We start from the raw sequence: 19,620 nt of genomic DNA on the forward strand, positions 1-19,620 counted from the left end.
ACATGTAAATTCCCTATGTATCCCAAGGACAATAGACTCCTCCATCTGTAAATGTATGCATTTAAATTTATAGGGTAGAACTGATAAATCAAGACACAAAACATCTCAAATATGGTTACAGAAAAAATACTAAGTACATCATTCCCCCCCCATTATGTATACAATTATCATTTGGCATATTAGCTAAATATGTAATACTAATTTGTAACTTGAAATATTGTTAATGCTCTTCCTCGAGAGCCCTAGTTTTTTAAAGTACAGTAAAAAGTACTTTTATTACTCAAGTTTTCACTAAAGAAATGCAATAGCACATATCCCCAATGCATATTGCCATTGAGTGTGATAGGTTAATGACATGGACTTTTTTTTTTTAAATCAGTGCACTGATATTAAGACAGATTTACTTTGCAGCAAATAGTAGATGACTGGGAAGCTGTTCCCATTTCTCATTTTGATTAATGAAACCGAGACGGTCTCCCCTCCAAGCCCCCTTCTTCTGTGGTTGAAAACATACTGAGTTTATGCTTCTTCCACTCTGTTAAAGATTATTTTAGAATTCCATTCTCTAACAGATGGATGGACCCACTGTACCACTGATGGCTTTTCCAAAGTGGAACACGGATCAACAAAGCCATCTTTCAGCAGTGATTTCAGCATGGAGGAGGTACAAGGGCTCTGAGATAGAGCACCAAATTCTCTGCTTATAAAGAATCTCAGAGCAAAAGTTGTAAACTCAAGAGAAGAGAATGTAACAGAGGCTGTGAAGTAGGGGGGCGGGGTGGGGGGAGTGGAAGTGAGAGAGAAAGATCTAATTCCTGATGTCCTTTACTTGAGCAAAACTGCCATTGCCATCAGTAGGAGTTTTGCCCAAGTCAGCACTTCAGGATTGGCAAGGGAATATTAAAAGTTGTGAACCCCAGCCCTGAGGTACTAGACCAGATGCTGACCTTACTCCATTTCTACACAGGTGTAACTCCACTGATTTATTGGAGTTGTTCCTGATTTACATTGGTGTAACCTAACAGAACAAGGCCCAATAAGCAGTACAATTTTTTGCATTTATGTAGTGCTTAAAAAAAATTAATCTTTACAAAGCATTATTCTTCCAACACTGAGGCACAGAGAAGTGAAGTGACCTTCTCTAGGTCATGCCGCAAGTCAGGCTCCTGTTAGCCCACCTTGTACTTTGGTGCAACTGTGGTCTGGTGGACAAACTACAATCTTTCCACAAAACACAGCCTGAACCTTTTGTGCATTTTAACACACTTGGTGTCTTTCTACAGTCTCTTGTCCACCTCCACTTCCTGTAGTGTCTATCAGGATCATCAAAATACTGCAAGAAAGGCTACTTCTGAGTCTTGGTTAAAAACCCAGAGGTAAGATTCTGTGCTCTGACGAAGAGGAACAGCACAGAACCAACAGCCCAAGGAAGGAAGTGTCTTAAGTGGTTTTAAGCCACCTTTGTACTCTCCTGATCCAGGGCTGCTTCTCAGGGGCTGGAGAGGTTCCAGGCATAGCTTAGACTGTCCTGGGGGCCTGTCTAACATGCATCAACCACCTGGTCCTGGTCTATAGGCTGCAACGCTGCCCAGAATTTCTTCAGTGCTGTGTTTCATGTCCTTGTCATGTCTTGTCCCTGGGACACATCCTATGTCAGAGTTTGCAAAGGAGTCCTCTGGGCGCAGCCTTACAGGTGTCTTCCACAGTGCCTGTGGTTCAAGGCAGGGGAAGAGATATCTGGCTGGATAAAGAACTTTTAGATCCCCTTTACACCACTCCAGTTCTTTTACTCTGCTTAAAAAGGAGCTGGATCAGGGGTGAGGCTCTCACCCTAAATCTAATGAACTGCAAAATGTGGGCTCTTCAAAACCTAGGTCTGAATGAAAACTTTACAACTTGCACCCATCTCTGCTTAAAAAGTTTTAATTAGAGCCTGAAAAAACCTAGTGAGCTTTTGAGTGTGTCAGGAAGTTAGAAGAAAGAATTTTATCCTTTTTCAAGCCACTCAATCCTTAATACCACTATTCTGTATATGTAAAAACCATTTGTACTGAAAGGTGAACTGTCAGGCTGGAGGAAGATTACTAATGGAGTTCCTCAGGGATCTGTTTTGGGACCAATCTTTTTATTACTGACCTTGGCACAAAAGGTGGGAATGTGCTGATAAAGTTTGCGGATGACACAAAGCTGGGAGGTATTGCCAATACAGAGAAGGACCAGGATATCATACAGGAAGATCTGGATGACCTTGTAAACTGGAGTAATAGTAATAGGATGAAATTTAAAAGTGAAAAGGGCAAAGTCATGCATTTAGGGATTAATAACAACAAGAATTTTTGTCATAAGCTGGGGACGCATCAGCTGGAAGTAACAGAGGAGGAGGAGAAGGACCTCGGAGTATTGGTTGATCACAGGATGACTATGAGCTGCCAATGTGATATGGCCATGAAAAAAATTAATGCTGTCTTGGGATGCATCAGGCGAGGTATTTCCAGTAGAGAGAAGGAGGTGTTAGTACCCTTATACAAGGCACTGGTGAGACCTCATCTGGAATACTGTGTGCAGTTCTGGTCTCCCATGTTTAAGAAGGATAAATTCAAACCGGAACAGGTACAGCGAAGGGCTACTAGGATGATCTGATGAATGGAAAACCTGCCTTACGGATGGAGACTCAAAGAGCTTGGCTTGTTTAGTCTAACCAAAAGAAGGCTGAGGGGAGATATGATTGTTCTCTATAAATATATCAGAGGAATAAATACCAGGGAGGGAGAGGAATTATTTAAGCTCAGTACCAATGTCGACACAAGAACAAATGGATATAACTGGCCATCAGGAAGTTTAGACTTGAGATTAGACAAAGGTTTCAAACCATCAGAGGAATGAAGTTCTGGAACCGCCTTCCCAGGGGAGCAGTGGGGACAAAAGACATATCTGGCTTCATGACTAAGCTTGATAAGTTTATGGAGGGGATGGTATAATGGGATAGCCTAATTTTGGCAATTAATTTGTCTTTGACTACTAGCGGTAAATATGCCCAATGGCCTGTTATGGGATGTTAGATGGGGTGGGATCTGAGTTAATACAGAGAATTCTTTCCTGGGTATCTGGCTAGTGAGTCTTGCCCACATGCTCGGGGTTTAGCGGATCGCCATATTTGGGGTCGGGAGGGAATTTTCCTCCAGGGCAGACTGGCAGAGGCCCTGGGGGGTTTTCGCCTTCCTCTGCAGCGTGGGGAATGGGTCACTTGCTAGTGAGGGAAGATGACTGGGAGGAATTCCACACAGCTAGAAGTTTCAAATCAATACCAGAGCCACAACGAGGAAACTTTGGAAGACGCCTCACAAAATGCAGTAGATGCAAGGGAATAGAGAGATGTCTGGGACACATGTAGGGCTGCCAGGTGTTTAGTTTTTGACTAGAACACCCAATCGAAAAGGGACCCTGGCAGCTCCGGTTGGCACTGGCGAGCAGGCCATTAAAAGTCCAGTTGACAGAGCAGCAGAGGCCCGGGGTTAAGGCAGGCTCCCTACATGCCCTGGCTCCGCGCTTCTCCCGGAAGCGGACGCCGGGTCCCTGTGGCTCTTATGTGCTGGGACAGCCAGGGACTGGGAGCTTCTGCGCACTGTCCCTGCCCTGAGTGCTGGTTCTCCAGTTCCCATTAGCCGTGAGGGCCAGCACCTGCGGGCATGAAGGCAGCGTGCACCGCACAGAGCCGCCTGGCAGCTGATGCACCTAGAGGCCGCAGAGACCTGGTGGCTGCTTCTTCGGAGCTGTGATAAGCACCGCAGGGACCTCGCACCTCCTCCCACACCCCAACCCCCTGACCCAGCCCAGAGTCCCCTCCTGCACCCCAACCCCCTGACCCAGTCTGGAGCCCTCACTCCCCCACACTCCAACTCCCAGCCTGGAGCCCCCTCCTGCACCCCAAACCTCTCATCCCCGGTCCCACCCCAGAGCCCACACCCCCAGCCGGAGCCCACCCCCCCCTCCTGCACTCCAGACGCCTTGGTCCCAGCCCAGAGCCCCCTCCTGCACCACCACCCCTGCACCCTAAACCTCTCATCCCTGGCCCCACTCCACAGCCTGTGCCCTCAGCCCAGGGCCTCTGCCGCACCCCAACCCCCTACCCCTGCCTGGTGAAAATGAGTGAGGGTGAGGAAGAGCGAGCGATGGAGGGAGGGGAGAGGGGGCCTTGGAGAAGGGGCAGGGGAGTTCAGTTTTGTGTGATTAGAAAGTTGGCAACCCTAGACACATGTGGATGGCAATTCAGCCCAATCTATAAGAAAATCAAGCTTGCCCATGAAGAGTTCTCTAGCCACAGGAAGAGAGATGATCCTTGTTGAAGATTCAATATTCACAATTGAAAGAACATTCTGCAAGAGACAGGTAGACAGCAGGACAGTGTGGTGCCTTCCCAGCACCAAGAAATGAGACTTCACTCTAAGATTAGGTAGGCTTCTGAAGTTGATGGGCAAAGATCATTCATACTGTCGCTAACGACAGTGCATTTCAGGATATCTTGCAGAAAGTAGATGACTTCAGGGAACTTGGAAGCATGGTGAAGAAGAATGTCAATGCAATCCTTTCGAATATCCTTCCTGTCCCACAAGCAGCAGAAGACAGAAGGCAAAAGATACTGGAAGTGAACTGCTGACTAGGTAAGTGGTGTAGGATTTTGGTTTATAGAACATTGGTCCACCTTTATGGGGAGACCGGGCTGTATAGTTTGGATAGTCTCCACTTCATGAGGAGATTGGTCCCCCTTCTATTGGGCAGGTAGGCTAGAGTAGCAAGGAGAAGATTAAACTAACAGCATTAGGGGAGGGTGAAAAAGTGGGAAGATATGAGCATTCAGCACAAAATCAAGATGTTGAGAACAAAATTAATCAAGGAACCAAAAGACAGAAAAAAATTCTTGAATTGCATATACATCAATGCTCGGAGCCAGGGTAACAAAAAAAATGGGAATTGCTTATTTATGAGCATAAATTTGATCTCGTTGGTATTACTGAAACCTGTTGGAATGATTTGAGTGACTGGAATGTCAAAAATCAGTGGTTATGACCTATTTAGGAAGGATCAAGTGGGCAAAAGAGGAGGGAGAATGACATTGTCAAAAATAACTTGAAAGAAAATGATCTTGAATGTTAATGTATCAATGTCCTAACAGTTAAAGCACAAGATGGGGTAGTAGTTGGTGGTCTGTAACAGACCACCAAATCACACTAGGGAATAGGATGACTGCCTCCTTACACACTTATCTATAACATGTAGGGGAAAATGCTGTGTGATCATGGAGGAATTCAATGTAAGTGATGTATGCCAGAGGTCTCATGCTGCCAGTAGTAAAAATTCTTCAAATTTCTAAACATTATAGAAAACAATTTCCTAACTCAAAAAGTGTTGCAGCCAATGCAGAAGAATTCTTTGTTAGACTGTGTCCTAGATAAAAAGAAATTAGATACCGGTACTAATGGCAGCTTAGGTACAAGTGATCATGACTAAGACTACGAGTGTGTCACGGAGGTCACAGATGACTTCTGCAGCAGCCAGTGCACCTGGCTCAGGGGCAGCTCAGGCAGGCGCAACAGCCACTGCTGGGGCAGTCTTGGCCTTCAGGCACGGCCCCCACAGCTCCCAATGGGAGCTGCGAAGCCAGGGCTCTGGGATGAGGCAGCGTGCAGAGCTGCCTGGCCACACCTCCGCCTAGCAGATGAGTGAAGGGGATATTGCCATTTCCAGGGAGCCCCCCAGGTAAGCACTGCCCAAAGCCTGCCTCACCCCATCCCGTGCCCCAACCCCCTGCCCTCTCCTACACCCAAACTTTTCTCCTGCTTGCTGCTGCTGGGGGAGGAGGTGCGGAGCCAGGTAGGGAGCCTGCCAACCCCACCAACACCCCCCTGCCCCCAGCACCAGCGGGGGATCCCAGGCTCCATGCTGCCGCCCGTGCCCCACCCCAGCTCCAGCGAGGGTCCTGGGTTGGGTGCCGCCCTCCCCCCGCAGCCCAGCCACCCTCCTCCAGCATGTGCTGAGCACCCAGGCAGCCCCCTCCCCCAAGTTTTATTCACTGGTATTTTTAGTAAAACTCATGGACAGGTCAGGGGCTGTGAATTTTTGTTTACTGCCCATGACCTGACCATGACTTTTACTAAAAATACCTGTGACTAAAACGTAGCCTTAATCATGACTTGATCACATTTATAATGTGCAAGCAGAATAAGGTCCAGTCTCTCTCTCTCTCTCTCTCTCTCTCTCCCCCCCCCCTCTGTATATGTAAAAATACACACACAGGGCCAGTTTCACAAAGCTAAAAATAACTGAAAGCCAAATCAGCTGGGAGGGGGTGGGGGAGAATCAGAAAACATGAATGGTAATTGGAAATCATTTAAGAACCCCTTACTAAATGCCCAAAAAGCCACAATCAAGAAAGAAGGCCATGCAGGTTTAAAAAAAGACCTGGTTTAATGGGGATGTGAAGGCAGCTATAAAAATAAAAATACATATAACGAATGGAGAAAGGGGAAATTGATAGTAATGAATATAAAAACAGAAGTTAAAGAATGTAGAAAATTGATAAGGGAAGCCAAGGGACACAAAGAAACATCTATGACCAGCAGAGTAAAGAATAATAAGGAGATTTTTAATTATATTAGGAACAAATAGAATCCTAACAATGGTATTGATCTGTTACTAGATGGAAATAGTAGAATTGTCAATAATATTGCAGAAAAGACAGAAGTGTTCAATAAATACTTTTGTTATGTATTTTGGGGAAAAACCTCTCATATGGTGATGATGCTCTTTCCATTCCACTAGTATTTCTAGAGGGTGTTATACAGAAGCTACTAAAGCTAGATGTTTTTAAATCAGCAGGTCCAGATAACTTGCATGTAAGAATTGTAAAAGAACTGTCTGAAAAGTTCACTGGACCGTTAATGTTCATTTTCAATAAATCTTGGAGCATTGAGGAAGTTCCAGGAGACTAGAATAAAGCTAATATTGTGCCAATTTTTAAAAAGGGTAAACAGGATGACCCAGGTAATTACAGGCCTGTCAGTTTGACATTGATCCTGAGCAAGATAATGGAGCAGCTGATACGGGACTTGATTAATAATCAAAGGAGCATAATGTAAATTTAAGCAAACAAACAACGTTTATGGAAAATAGATTCTGTTAAACTAACTTGAAATCTTTCCTTTGACCAAGTTTGATTGATAAAGTCACTAGTGTTGACGTAATATACTTCAACTTCTTCACTTGGTACTGCATAGCATTTTGATTAAAAACCACAACATAAAATTAACGTGGAATACTTTAAATGGATTAAAAGTTGGCTAACTGATAGGTCTCAAATGTAATTGTAAATGGGGAATTGTTGAGTGGGTGTGTTTCCAGTGGGATCTTGCATTGATCAGTTCGTGCTATGCTATTTCACATTTTTGTTAATGACCTGGAAGAAAACAAAATCATCACTGATAAAGTTTACAGATGAAACAAACATTGGAAGTGATAATAACGAAGAGGATAGGTCATTGTTAGAGAATCCTACCCAGGAACACTTGGTAAACTAGGTGCAAGCAAACAATATGCATTTTAATATGGCTAAATGTAAATGTTTACATCTAGGAACAAAGAATGCAGGTCATATTTACATGACGTGAGACTCTGAAAAAGATTTAGGAATTGTGATGGATAATCAGTTGAACATGAGCTCCCACCATATGATCCTGTGGCCAAAAGAATAATGTGATTCTGGGATGCATAAACAAGGGAATGTTGAGTAGGAGTAGAAAGGTTATTTTACCTCTGTCTGGCAATGGCGCGACCATGGCTGGACTACTGTGTCCAGTTCCAATAGCCACAATTCAAGAAGTATGATGATAAATTGAAGAGGGTTCAAGAGAAGTGCCACTAGAATGATTAGATAAAACCATGCCTTATAGCGATAAATAGATTGAGCTCCTTGAGCCTATCTTAACAAAGATGTTAAAGGTGTGACTTGATTACAGTCTATGAGTACCTACATAAGGAACAAATATTTAAGAATGGGCTCTTTAATCTAACAGAGGAAGGTCTAATCCGATCTAATGGCTAGAAACTGAAGCTAAACAAATTGAGACTGGAAATAAAGGTGCACATTTTTCATGTTGAGATTAATTAACCCTTCGAACAATTTAGCAAGAGTCATGGTGTATTCTCCATCACTGACAAATTTTAAATCAAGATTGGATGTTTGTCTAAAAGCTCTGTTCTAGGAATTATTTTGGGGGAAGCGCTATGGCTTGTGTTAACAGGAGGTCAGACTGCATGATCACAATGGTCCCTTCTATCCTTGGAAGATATGAATAATCATTGTCTTAATCGATAATGTGCCCTTGAGAAAATGTTCTGGGAATTTAGAGTGTGTGAAACTCTTCCAAACTCTAGCAATCCATCAAAATCTGGTTTGAAATACAAGCCTTAGTCACACCAAAAACACCGCAAAGCAAGGAAATCTCCCAGCAGTGAACCCATGCATGTGGCAACAATGGAGCAGCTAACACAAAATACTTTATTATACTTAATTGAGAAACACCACAGTAAAGAATGACATTAACCTGAAGAGGTCATTAGTGTGGCAGGCTATGCCTGTACAGTACTCTTACGTTAAAATGAATGCAGCTTGTAAAACACATTGTATTATGAGTCAGAGGCTCCTTATTCAAGCATAACCATAGGGTAAATTATTACAAAGGACAGAAGCCATTAAAAAAGTCAGTTCTGTGTGAAAGCAATTGCATCAGTACTAGAAACAAACATTAGGAGATGCAGCAAATTTAATTCTTGAAACCAGAATATTTGATGGACAGCTTTTGCTTGACCCATCAGTAAATACTAATTTTGCTATAAAAGGACCTCCATTGTATTTTCCCCCCAAAGAGTAACTTTGCAGGACCTGAAACAACCTGGGACTTTCATTCTTTGCTATAGTGTTTCACTGTATCCAAGTTCATTAAAATAAGCAAGTTGCAAAGTAATATTAATGCCAAGCAAATCAATCATACAGCAAATATACTCCAATTTTCCAACATATTCTATCCCTAAGTACAAGAGATGTACACAGACCATTGCTAATGTCTATGCAACATACTGGTTAAAGGTATTTCTACACTAGCAATTGTACATGTATGCATGCTCATGGCTGTAAATGCCTCGGGCTCTGGCACAGACCCATTCTCATGTTAGTTTACAGTGCACATGGAGGCAAAAAAGTTCCAGCTCTCTAGTTTCAGTAGTCCTCACCTCCCACCCCCACCATTCTACAATGCACTGAACCCTTTTCTTCCTGACCCTTACCCAAACTATAAAGGTCCCCGTCACACTGTTTTCACTGGGTAGCAGTGAGGTGCACTAACCACGTCAGAATAGCTTTCCACTACATTGTCTTGATCAATACAGGTGAACATGGATCCTGCTTGGAGAGCAATTTCCTGGCCTGCTGATCACACCAGAGTGCTGATCTATGGGTGGTTGGAGTGCACTGTCCTCCATGACTATGTCAAGAGTGACAAGAACATACACCTGTACCAGGAAATTTCACTGAGGCTGGAACAGGCAGGCATTGAGCAGACTCTGGCCCAGTGCCAGGAACACAAAGCACCTAAGGGTTCCTGGAGGGCAAACAACTTGAACAATCATTCCAGGAGGGCTCATCATACACACCCTTTCTACAGCAAGCTGGAGCAGATGCTCAAGGGCTCCCAGCACAGAGCCTGAAGTAGCTCACAATCACCACCCTCAACCCTGCCATGTGATTGTCTGACAGGATGCCGATGAGGGCCAGGGTGAAGAGGCAACAAGGACCATGGATGATGGCCCGGAAAACCCGGAGCATGAGATTTTGCACCTATACCCAAAATGAACCCAAGGAGGACCCTGCGCCTCAGCAGGAACAAGAGCCCGAGGCTGATAAATTACAATGGATCTCTACCCTTCCTGCCATTATCCCCTCATTCCAGATTTTAAGCCCAGGCCCTACTCTGCTCCAGCCTGAAATGGTCCCAAAGCTAGACACAGCTATAAAAAAAACAAAAAACAATGATTTTATTGATTTCCAATGGACTATGACGACGACCTTGGCTGAAGCTGTGTCTTAAAAACAGATTATTAATGAGCAATCATTGTGCCCTTGTGTCTGTGCATTTCTTGGCCAGCAGACAGGTAGCACAGGCCCAGCACCACACGGACTGGGGGAAGGGAGGTAGTGGGTTTCAAAAAGTCCTGGCTGGGAATGGGACAGTTGTAGAAAACCTGTAGTTTGTCTAAAGTTAGCAAGAGCTGTCTTTTGTCCCTTGGAAGATTACACGGTTTCACTGCTTCTCTACCCCCTCCTCCCCTCTGCATCCCCTTACAAATGGGAGCTACACAGAATAGTGAGGTGGGTAGGTCTGGGAAGGGAAAAGGAACACTTTTGTTTTTTGAGGAAAAAAAGTTAGTCACAGCACTGCTTTGTCTCCCTTTTTTCCCCCCAACCATCCCGGTTCCTGGTGTCTGGCCTCTCCCGCATTCAGCCACACTGCACAAGCCAGGGGAAACGAGGGTGGGAGAAGGGTCTGGTCTGGAGTCTGGATAAACAACTAACTGCACTTTGTAGCTCTTATGGAACACTAATGCCAGTGCTAAAACTGGTCGGGTTTTCAATTAGATACAGTATTCCTCACTTTCAAACCCGTCCCATGGTGTTGCTGTTGTTCATAATATATTGGAGTTTTCAACCTTTCCAATTTGCAATTCAGTCATAGCTTGTGATTGAAGAGAGCTTCCAAAACAAGGGAAGAATTTGTTCTACTCTGACCTGTAGATAAAAACCACAGTGACTAAGTGCAGGAGGAGATCTATACATTTGATATTCAGAATCTCAGCTTGCAGCAAGAAAAACTAATCAGATATTCACCAGCTTAAAAAAAAATGATTAAATTGAGTATAGAGGAAAATAAGTAAAAAAGGCAGCAGGGTTTTGTAACTTCTAATTTCCCTGCTCACTGAAGCTTCCTGTTTTAAAGCAATTAAATGTAGGCATCAAAAGGCACATGAAATTGCAGGTGGGTGGAGATTAATTTGAGAAGAGAGGCATTCCCCAATTAATTTAAAGGCTGATGTCTGGACCAGGGATGGATAAATCCTTCAGAGAACATTTTTTGGGGGAAGGGGAAAGTGCAAGGCTGGCCAACCTGTGAAGAAGATAGTGTCATCTAGTGGCTAGGACAAGAAACAGAATTAAGAACTAATGGGCTCTATTGCCGATTTTGCCAATGATTTGCCGTGAACTTGGGCAAGTCACTTTATCTTTATATGTCTTGAGTTATCCTTCTGTAATATCTGTATAACACCTGCCTACCTCACTAGGGTATTAATCAACAAAGAGTCCTGTGGCACCTTATAGACTAACAGATGTATTGGAGCATAAGCTTTTGTGGGTGAATACCCACTTCGTCAGATGAAAGCGGCTACTGCATATTACAGGCAGGGCAAATAACACTGCCTTTTAAGATTGCCCAACACTTCCTATTGTGAGACCCTGCTTTCAGTTGCTTACAACACTGGCAAACTTTAACCACTTGGGCTGACATTTTCCATGCTAGTTGTCTGCCTCGGGCTGATTTTTTGTGGAAAATGTCAGCCTAAATGCTTCAGCAGTTTCTGAGAGTGAGGCTAAGGAAAATATGCATTGGTTTATCCAAGTTAAAAAAAAATGCTGGCAACCTTTTCTTTGAAAAGTTTCTCCCCATGTTTTAGAGTAGGAACTTGAAATTTAGCAGGGGGTGGCCTTTGTATCAGGGAAGTGCCTTTTTACGTTCCTGTGAAAGTCTGCTCAAATTTGGCCAATTTACAAGCCTTGGGGGAAAAGAGTAAATTGCAGTTTGCACATACTCAGTAGAAACTTCGGAGATTTTAGCTGCTAAAAGCGGAGAAGATTCTATGCTCATTGAACATACTTCATCCTCTCTCAGCGTCTAGCAGTGTTTAATTTGTGCCAGGACTGAGCCCAGCACCGCTGGGGCTGGGCAGTTCATAGCCCCAGCACCTCTGGGCTTCCCGCATCAGTTATGAAAGTAAAAAAAATTGCTTGAGCCCCAGACCTGTCATTACAAATTAAGCACTGGCTCCTAGTGCTGACTAGGCTGTATATGCACCATTCCCACAGATCAGTTGAGAATGCTCCATCCCCTCACAGCTCCTGTGTGTGACCAGACTGTGCATGTGCATCCCAAAAGTATGACTAAGCATGCTCCAGCCCAGGGCTATGGGGGAAAAGCCAGTCTTTCCCTGTGATGGCTGCTCCAGAACTCCTCTGCGCTGGTGCTCAGGCAGCACAGAGGAAATAGATGCTTGATTCAAGTGCAGAGGAGGCAAAAGTCTGATTGGCACAAGGAGCCAGAGAGCAAGAATGACTGGCTGGGCCAGGAGACTGGTACTGAGAACCAGTGGGACAATGTGAATGAGGTGATGGGAAGACGGACAGATTTGAAGAGGAGCTGAAGTGTGGGGTAGAGGGGAGTGGGACTGGCTAAGCAAAGAGAGGGACAAGGAATTAGTGGGGAAGTGGAGATCAGAGATTGGATGAGAAACTTGAAAAAGGAGATTGGGATTGGGGCAACTGGAGGCCAAGGTGGATATGAGAGAGAGAGAGATATGCATATGGAAGATGTGGAATTAGGATTGGCTGGGCAAGCAGACTAGGGACAATTTTGGGAAGGGAGGGGAAACCTGAGAATGACTAGGAGTTGGGGGAAAGACTGGGCATGGGAAAGGGAGTCTGGAAAGGTGACACTAGGACTTGCTGGGCAAGGAGACCAGGACTGGGGTGAGATGCCTGAGGAGTGGAGACTAGGACTGGGGAGGTGAGGAGACTGGGATTGGAATAAGGCGCCAGGAGTCGGGAAGAGGCAGGACTGGGACAGGGCCAGTTTGGAAGGGTTGTGGCAAAAAGGCTCACGCTTGCAGGGAACAGGCAAAAAGGTGACTTGTGCCCATTAGAGAACACGCCTCTCCGGAGCCTGAAATGGAACCCAAGTTTCTGACATTCCTCTGCTGTCAGAAAATACCCGAGAAACCCACTAGGAAAGTGTCCCATTCCCTCTCAGGTGTTGGTCCTCAGAGCTTTCCACACAAATATTAACAAATCTTATTCATAATCTGTCCCTGTTACTTTTAATAGACCCATCTGTGTTCAGTCAACCTCTTAATACCTGTATATTTATTATGTGAAGTTTCAAAAATGGTATCCACTCAGTATAAAAATCCACTAGATTCTGAGATAAGATGGTTTGTGATTTTTTTTTCCATTAAAAGGATTTCCCATGTTATGACGCTAATGCTGGGGATCTAGCGGAGCTACCTCACACCTGGCTGCTAGTAATAATTGGATACCTAAATTCTTGGCTTAAAGCTAAATATCCAAATGATGCCACCTTTAGCAGCACCTATGATACCCAGGGGAGGAAGAAACGGATAAGGACAGACCCAAGTATAGACAGTTAAGTACACAAACTGCTTCCAGAGGGAAGAACCACATCAATTTATTTAACATAATAACACCACCAACACCTAACTCTCATAGATAGTGCTTTCGACATACAAGAATGCTAAAAAGGCTACCTGTTTATATGTGCTAGGTGCTCCTGACATGACTCAGAAATACACCCTAAAAGTAGCAGTACAATTCAAGCCTCACCACAGCCATCCAACTGAAAAAGTCAAATCCCTCTCGAACAACTCCCCACCCTGACAATTCCTCTCTCCCCACTTTAGATACATTCATCTTTTTTCCTGGGACATTCGAGACTTCTCAGATAGTAGAACACTGTAGGGACAAGGGAAGGGAAAAGGAAGATGCCCCACAAGCAAACCATTTCAAAGTGATATAGCGTGATATCCTGGCCCAAATCTTCCATTGAATTCAACAGGGGGCCAGGATTTCATCTTTAGTGTTGATGCTGGCTTAACCCTGGAAACTGAAATCTTCTCTTTACCCATGAGCAGGTATAGCAGGGACAGTGTCATCTTCCCCTCATACTGCCCAGCCATGCACCTTAACCCTGACCCACAGAGCAGGAATGAAAAGGGAATTCAGACTCTATGGCCCATTGAGTCGTTGGCATCCTTTGTGAGAAGGCCAACAAGGAGGCCAGTTAATGCCAGTTTAAGGTGGATACTTGTCTGTTAAGAACTGAGACTCCTACTATCTTGCTTGACACAGGATGTTAAATGATAACTTTTGGTCATCACTGCCTTTGGATGATTTTGAACTCCTGACATATGGAGGACATTAGTGGAGCCTATTATCAATCCACTGACCCCTTTAAGTCTCCTAAGTTAAGTCACTTAAAGGGGACACTGTAGAAAGCTGTTAGATGTGAGAAGACTGTCTTTCTGTTCCCCACAGTCCTGCCTCATTAAGCTTATGTCCAGATGGATCATCTCACATGAATGTTATATATTTCCTGATGCAATTGTACATTTGGCTAGAGACCCTTAAGATAATCAATCCCTTAAAATAGTAATCACTCATCCAATTCACTTTGAATACAGGTAGCAATCATATAATTGAAATAATTTTATAACAGCAGCCAACAATCACCTTGAACTGAGTTTTTTGATTTTTCCATCTTTTTCTCTATTGAAAAGGATGAAAATTGTATTATTCAGGTCAGATCATTTTTAAAAAGTTCTTAGAAATCATTTCTCCCTTTAGTATAATTTTACTCCATCCAGGAGGTAAGTTAAAATGGTCACTGTGATCTGTGATGGCTTTTGTGTCATTTAAAATAGACCATCTGCAACACTACGCTATGCTTTTCTACTGTGTTCCTTATTAGATGCAGCAAAGTTGTAGAAACTTTTTACAACCTCAGTCAACCTCAGGTTTGGGGCTTATATCCGGTAGTCTCTCCCTCGTACAAAACTCAGCAAGGACAGCATGATGGTATGCAACTGGTTCAAAGGCTGGATAAGAATTGTTTTTTGTAGTCCAAAAAAAGTCTAGTTTAGTCTTTGTGGTCTCAACCACTAGCATGAATAACACATGATAAATTCAAGGATGATCAGAAAGAGCTCCAATCATTCTCAATCAGCTAAACATCTGTTGCTTCTATTTCAGATGGAAAATTAGGTTTAGTCAACCTATTACTGAGGGGGACAAAAAACAGCTAAAGGGCTCTCTGCTGAGAAAAGTCAAACACTAATTGCTTCTTGTTAATAATAACAATTATAGTTAGGATTCAGAGAATTAGATACCCATAGAAAAATGGCCCTTAGATATCCTATGTGATCCTTGCAAACCGCTAGTACGGAGGCATATACTTCTGAATGCTAAGAGGATGGACTTCACAATCTCTTACGCTGTTCCTGTTTAGATAATGTATCAAAGGCTACTGCGCTTTTGCCATACCGATACATTCTTTCAATAAGCATAATGCAATTTAGTGAGCAGAAAATCTTCTCTAAATGATGCAGTGCTCAGAAACAACTCACGGGGGGAAGTTAGTGTATACAGTCAGAGGTTGCTGGGATTTTATCAGCAAAAAAGAAACTCCTACTGCAGTAGCCCTACACAGTTTTATGATTCTTTGTGGCAAACAAAAACAAAACAGCCATTTGACAAAATGTTAGAAAATCTGTTAAATACAATATTGGTTTGCAAGCACCGTACACATAGTTTTTCATGCTTGGCTCTGAAAACACATTGTAAAAAGGTGGTAAGTATCATTGTCCGCATTCATAGATGTCGAAACAAAGTCAGAGGTTTATAACTTGCCCAACATCATAAAACAAATCAGTAGCAGAGTCTAGAAAGGAGCCCCAGGTCTCTTTCATAATAGGCTGAATCAAATCCCTGGATCCAAACATTCCTGAACTTTGGGTTGTTCCACTTCCAGGTCAGAATTTTTTAACTTTTGCAAGTCTCTGTTGCAAACTCCTTGCTTCATTTTTTATTCTTTTAAGGCTAGAAATTAGTGAATTCTGACCTCTAAAGCATATGTAGTGCTTTCATCCCAAAAGATCTCAAAGCCCCTTACAAAGTATAAAACAAAACCACCGAATTAACACCACACTAATTCTTTCAGAGCCACTGCAAGGGGTGCAAGACTTCATGTTTGTATATTGTCCAGTAGGCAGCATTAACTGGATTATAGTTTCTTGGCTGACTCACAGGGAAGAGTGGTACTTGGTAAATCGTCTACTGTACTCCTTGCAGCATTCCTGGTTTACCTAGGATAGGTAGGCGATTTCTATGCATTCAGCAGCATTGGCCCTGCTAAGACAGAGCTGTCAAAACCAGACCCCAGGGTTGCACAGCTGCAGAATTGATTCCAGAGAACCCAGGAGCATATTCTTAAAGAAAAGCTTAGCTAGGAGATATAGAGAGCAATTATACTACAGCTGGTTATAAAACTTTGCTAATGGTAGAATGAGAAAGAGCTTACTTAAAAAGGACAGGAGAAATAATGTGGGAAAAGATTGGCAGTATTAATGAGGAATGTTGCCTAATCTTCAGAATGAAATGCTGGAAGTATTTTGGCTGTAGGAAACCAGACTAAGTGTCCTAGAGTTACTGATTGGAATTTTATATGGCGAAGGAACATTTAATGCAGGAACCATTAAAGACAATGCAACTGAAAATAATCCTGGCTTGTCTAAACAGATATAAAAAACACAAAAGGGGCCAGTGCAGGGATGTAAAGATTAGCACAGGATGACTGGAGGAGGGTTTTTAAACCAAACTATAACCCTCAGCTAGAAAGGCAGAACAGGAGATCTATAAAAACAGGAAGAATTGAGTTTAAAAAAATAGATCAAAGAAAAAAAAGACTTTGGAAAGTCAGAAATATTGCAGCCAAACAGAACTCTGCAAATAATTTTGATGGACACAAACATTTAAAAAAAATGTTAGTGAGGGGAACATTTTCATGCACAGTACTTGAAAGTGGGAAAGAAATCGTTTAGAGTGATCTAAGGCGGTATCATTAGGAGTAAGAGGATAAAATGAAGCAAAGAAATTTTTGGACTGAACAGAAAGGACAATTTCCTAGTGGTCAGATCCGTTAGAGTATACTTGCACAGTGGCTCTCAACCTTCCCAGGCTGGACAAATAGATCAAGCAGGTTTGGTTTTGACTGGACAAATAGACCACATGATCTAATTTCTGTTGCCTCATTGGACAGGATACCATAATAATGCATGCCATACCTATGCAAACGGACTCTCAGTATCATGTTTCCAGAGCAAATACTCAAATTAATGAGTTCAAAACACTTATTTTCCACTAATATTATTCATTTAAAATTTGCTGTTTCCACAAGCATGCCTGCCAGCAGACTCATTAGCTAAAAAATCCACAGAAAAAACTAATACAAACAGGGTGCAAACACAACCAGTGCAAATTCTTTTTTATGCAAGCGAATCATCATGGAACACTGAGGTATATGCCTAGCTCTAATTAAGGTTAAGGTTAACTGACCAGGTAGGAGGTGGGAACCTTCATAAGCAGTCCCATGCTGTACCAGTTCTGGGAATAAACTGGGATTCTGCCTGTAGGAATAGCAATCCAGTACTTTACTTCACCAGCAGTAAATTCAGTAAAAAGTTTAAGAAATATATCAAACGTATTTAAAGACATAGTTCCAATACCAAAGTGACAACTTAATCTACATAATCTAGTGCCTGAGTCTCATTGGAATTTAATTCTTTCATGGCTTGAGGCATTTGTACATGAGGTTTATGCTTTCACACAAGGCTTTGAAGGACTGTATTTCACCCTAGCAGCCCTTGAAGGACTATGAATTCAGTCATTTTAGCCACTGAAAATAAGCAAGCAGGTAACACTTCCAGGTGCCTCATTAGACATAGTCATGTTTTTTCCTTTACTATGGCAGGGATTTTGATTAAAAAAAAAGTTAGATGGAGATGAACAGAATTTCCAAATCTAAGAATATGTTATAAAGAGAGTGGATTCCCCAGCAATGCCAAGGATTGTTTCGCCTGGAAGGAGAATAAAGTCTCACGATTTTCCTTTGCGTTTAATTTCTGAGAGATTGGCTGAGTCTCTTCATAGCTGGTTGGAGGAGACCAGAACTGGAAAAGTTACAGCACATCCAGTTTTCTGTCTGCAATTGATTGGAATTCACCCATCCCCTTTTTAATCACAAATCAGCCTCTGAAGATCTACTGCTAAACAGGTTACATTCAACAAACACCCAAATACCTGGATTTTTATCTGAACTATCTGAATCTCTTGGTTTGGCAAAATTGAGCTAAACTTTAAAAATCCCAGACTTTAAAACACATTCAATTGGTGGCTCTGAAAATCAGGTCACTTATTTTGGGGTCACAATACAGATTTGGGTGCTAAACTGGGAACCTAAGTGTGAAAAATTTGATCTTAACCTCTCTGTGGCTCAGCTTAGTGTAGACAAGCCCTTACTATGTGGCTGTAAAGTGGTTGGAGATATTTATGGGAGGAGAGAGGGTGAGACATCATATAGGTTCATATTACCAACAACAAAAGGAGCTAACAAGGGGGCATTTCTTTTAAGCTGCAGGGCATCAAGAATGCAAATTTCTTTCTTCTCAGCTTGTGGAGCTATCAAAGAGACGAGTACAGCTTTTTTTTAAATAAAAAGAAACTACTACAAGAAATAACCTTCAGACTTCAAGTCTCTAAGGTCAAATCCGGCAGATGCTGGAGGTTCCTTCACTTATTGCTCAGACATCTATCAGTGAAATCCATCTCAATTGAAGTTACATACACCAGAAAGGGAACAGTCTATCATATTTTGTCCTTAAACATTTAGGTGTTCTCTTGCATTTTTTAAGTAGTGCATTCTGCAGCCTCTCGGTTCAGATATTTATGCTTAGACATCAAATTGTTTATTTAAGAGAAGCCTCTCTTTTCACTATTTTACATGAAAATCGTAGATGACTCCCAAGATTGGCTGAGGCTCTAGACATTATTGTTATGTATATGCATAGCAAGATCATTAAACTAGATGTTGTAAATATGCCTAGTAAAAGGCAATCCCCACACAATCAAAACAGACACGGGATGAATTTTACAGATGGAAAACTATGGCACGCAGAGGGTAGGTGACTTGCCCAAGGTTACATATGATGTTGGTGAAGAGCTGAGAACTGAAACCCTGGCTCCAATCCAGTAATTTTACCACAAGACCATCTTTGTCTTGTGACTACATCTAAACTGGGATGGCAGCAGGGTGCTCTGGGTGAGGAGTCATCCATGGTCTGTGCAGGGCCGCCCAGAGGGGGGGCAAAGGGGGCAATTTGCCCCGGGCCCCGGGCTCTGCAGGGGCCCCCAAGAGAAGAGCGGAGGCTCCCGCCTCCGCCCCTCTTCTGGAGCCTCAGCGCATCAAGCGCCGAGTCTCCGGCTGAGCCCCTGAGCCCCGCGCCGCGTGGTGAGGGGGCGGGGCTGGGAGCTCCAATGGGGCCTGAGCCCTGCCCCGCTCAGAGCGGCATGGGGAGGGGGCGGGGCAGCTGCCTCCGCTCGGTGTGGAGCTTACAGCCCCGCCCCCTCACCACGCGGCTCTGAGCGGGACGGAGCTCAGGCCCCGCCGGAGACGCGCT

General features: G+C 43.3%; 1 protein-coding gene across 1 annotated transcript in view; it reads right to left on the reverse strand.

The window, feature by feature from the left end:
- The window catches only part of ALK (ALK receptor tyrosine kinase), a 576,734-nt gene that overhangs the window by 308,592 nt on the left and 248,522 nt on the right, over positions 1-19,620 (reverse strand). The gene's annotated exons all lie outside the window — the stretch shown is intronic.

This window comes from Mauremys mutica, chromosome 3, assembly GCF_020497125.1.
Source record: "Mauremys mutica isolate MM-2020 ecotype Southern chromosome 3, ASM2049712v1, whole genome shotgun sequence".
Taxonomy (NCBI): domain Eukaryota; kingdom Metazoa; phylum Chordata; order Testudines; family Geoemydidae; genus Mauremys; species Mauremys mutica.